At 37.6% G+C, this 3,344-nt stretch overlaps 1 non-coding gene across 1 annotated transcript; it reads left to right on the forward strand.

Annotated features, from left to right (window-relative positions):
• The first annotated feature begins 716 nt into the window (after nt 1-716).
• LOC117797773 lies at nt 717-825 on the forward strand. Its single transcript, XR_004622687.1, has one exon. It is a non-coding gene; the product is annotated as a U6 spliceosomal RNA (small nuclear RNA).
• The last annotated feature ends 2,519 nt before the right edge of the window (nt 826-3,344 follow it).

Consider the following 3,344-nt stretch of genomic DNA (forward strand, 5'->3'; position numbering starts at 1 on the left):
GCACACACACATAAAGCCACCTACCTGATTGATTTTTAAATGACATCCAAGGAATGTATACAATCTCAGGGATTAACAATCCCTATAACATGAATTTTCTATTTGATTAGGAATTTTATCTTCTGAATATTAACCAATACAGTTAAAATCACTGCTACAATATTAGGTTTTGTGTATCTTTAACTTAGGTATTGTTTTGACCAAATAAGGTATAATTTATCAGAAAAATAATCAGGATTTTGATTCTTTGTTATCAACTTAATTTTAATCAAGTAGTTGACTCAGTGGGGTTCTAAATAAGTCTTGGGAAAAATATTGAAAAATTCCACTTACCTGAGACAAACACAATGACATGTCTCAAGGCATGCGGAACCAAGATCTTATCTAAAATGAATTAAAGTAAATGCTAAAATATAGTAAAATATTTACGGAAGGAAGCTCCTTGAGACCCAAACTGTTCCTCAGTGCAACCCTAGAAATGTTTTGAAGATTAGAGACACAGATTCAGCTTCTCATTTGTTGCTGAATTCAGTGTTGGTTTTCTGGTGACTTGTTTTCGTCTTTGTTTGATCCACACTGGAAAGAGTTCCCGTTCCTATGCCTTATGCCTCTTTAGTGTCACCTTGCCCCCATCTCTCTGGAGCTCATAAAAAGTGACATGAAGAATATGCTTCAAACATAAATGATATGAATATACATATCTGCTATTTAGAGGCTCATGTCAGTGTTCGCTAGGATGGTCTTGAAACTGGAATGGTACAGAGAAGATTAGAATGGTCTCTGCACAAGGATGACACCCAAATTTGGGAGGGCATTCATGTTTTTGTCAAATATATTTCAATAAAAAATAAAGTTCATATTCAGTAGAATTTTAAAAGTTGATTATACACTTTTAAACATGTAACTTTAATGTCACTATTTTAATTCATAATATAATTTGTTTAAGATAAAATCATGATTAATTGTTGCTATTAACATATATATGACCAGAGTGCCCAATACATGTATTCATTCAACGAGTAATTCCTGGGGGCGCCTGGTTGGCTCAGTCAGTAGAGCATGAAACTCTTGACCTCAGGGTTGTGAGTTTGAACCCCACATTGGGTGTGGAGCCTATTTTAAAAAACAATAATCATAATAATAAACAATTCTTGAATGCCTGCTACATTCCAAGTGTTTTCTTAGGTGCAAAAAATATGGAAATAAAAGTGAATAGTCTAATTGTAAGAGCTCAAACTGTAGCAAACAGATAAATATTACACAGTCCTGAAAGTATGGTGATCATTTCATATCTCTATTCTTGAAATAATCATTGAGTGATTGGTATGAGCTAAGCAATCCTGCAGACATTGGGAAATAGTTTGCTGTATGGAAGGCAAGAAAGGGCTTTTCTGTGCACTCACATTCTGGTAAGGAAACAGACCAATGTGCAGATTAGAGATAGAGATAGAATATACATATATATTAGTTCTTATACTGATGTATATTAATATATCCCATGATATGTCAGATGATGCGTGCTACAAGAAAAATAAAGTAGGGATAAGAGGAGAGCGAAGGGTGATGGGTGCCATCTTGTGTAAGATGGGGTAACTGCTGTGGCTGGAGCCCTGCAAAAGAGGGGTGGATGTTAGGGATGAGGTCACAGAGGATGAGAGGAGTGGACACACAGTTCTGTCTTTGTTCAGGTTGCTCTGGAGACCCAGACCCTTAACTCAGATTGGGGGTAAGAAAAAGCTTTCAGGACAAGGTAATATCTAAACTGAGCTTTTGAGGATCAGTAGCTGTTCATATAAAAGAAAGGAGGAGCTCTGAAGAGCATCCCATAGGGAGCAAATAGCCTTGGCAGTCATGGAAACAGAAATCCCAGGGCACATTGCACACCAGCAGGTATCATAGTCATACTGTTCTGATGACTCTCAACTTTAATTGCAATAGTAAACTGAATCGTACGTTCTCTCTGTCATAGCTCTTGAAGAGGCATGATACATGCAGGTAGGACATGGAACAAATTAAACAGACTAGCATGGAATTTCACTGAAAATGTTTCATTCAACTGAATTCATATCTTTGAAGTTGACCCTAACATTTCTTCAAAGATTGACTGACCCCACCATATATATGTTTGTGGAAGCCATNGGGACATGGAACAAATTAAACAGACTAGCATGGAATTTCACTGAAAATGTTTCATTCAACTGAATTCATCTTTGAAGTTGACCCTAACATTTCTTCAAAGATTGACTGACCCCACCATATATATGTTTGTGGAAGCCATTTTATACAGAAAAATTGGTAATTATTCCTCAAAGTCAGAATGGTTAGAGAAATAGGTATGAATGAATGAGCAAAAATTGAACAGTTGGAAACATAAGCTAAAAAAAAAAACAACTAAGATTTAAGATAGCATATTATACAATTTGAGGTAAAACTTTGTCTTCTGTATTTTCTTCTCTCTTACTTTGCTATCACTTTGCCTCTTGGGATAATAAGTGATCTCCTTCCTGGCCCCACTTTTCATAGTATTTCTCAGTTCGGAGGGCTTGGCTGACCACAGTGTTCTTTTCTTGGGCTGGGCAAGGCAGAGGTTGCCAAGTGCATTCTGGTAAAACAGTTGTACTTCCATCCACTTATTNCTTAGTTGTACTTCCATCCACTTATTCATTCAACCAATGGTTTTCCCCCAACTGAATATTGACAGTGACAGTCCCAAACCCATGACTCTTGAGCAGAGGAAATTTGNGTTGTACTTCCATCCACTTATTCATTCAAACAATGGTTTTCCCCCAACTGAATATTGACAGTGACAGTCCCAAACCCATGACTCTTGAGCAGAGGAAATTTGACTTTTCAGGAGGCAGAGAGTAAGGCAACTTGGATGACAATAGTCAGTGACATGAAAATCATGACCTGGTAGAAACATCACTTGTTCATTGACTTACCCATTTGTTGTATGATTTATTCATTCAACAGGTATTAACTAAGCACCCATTCTGAGTGAGACACNGTTCTGAGTGAGACACTGTACCGGGAATTGGGTATACAGGGGAGGGAAAGGAAACCGCACATATCAGATCTCACTTAATCAATCACAGGGCTTCCTGATGCTACTCTGGCCAATTTAGAGAAAATGACACTGGCATTAGACTATCAACNCTGATGCTACTCTGGCCAATTTAGAGAAAATGACACTGGCATTAGACTATCAACAATGCGAGGCATTTGGGTGATGCCCAAGTGTGACTTTCCTCCCCCTCTCCTGACATTTGAGGGCATAAATATGCTGGCATGTTAAAACTCTACCCAAAGTTATGGAAAATAGGAAGTCCTCTTGCTTGGTTATT

This window comes from Ailuropoda melanoleuca, unplaced genomic scaffold (genome assembly GCF_002007445.2).
Source record: "Ailuropoda melanoleuca isolate Jingjing unplaced genomic scaffold, ASM200744v2 unplaced-scaffold13284, whole genome shotgun sequence".
NCBI classification, from domain to species: domain Eukaryota; kingdom Metazoa; phylum Chordata; class Mammalia; order Carnivora; family Ursidae; genus Ailuropoda; species Ailuropoda melanoleuca.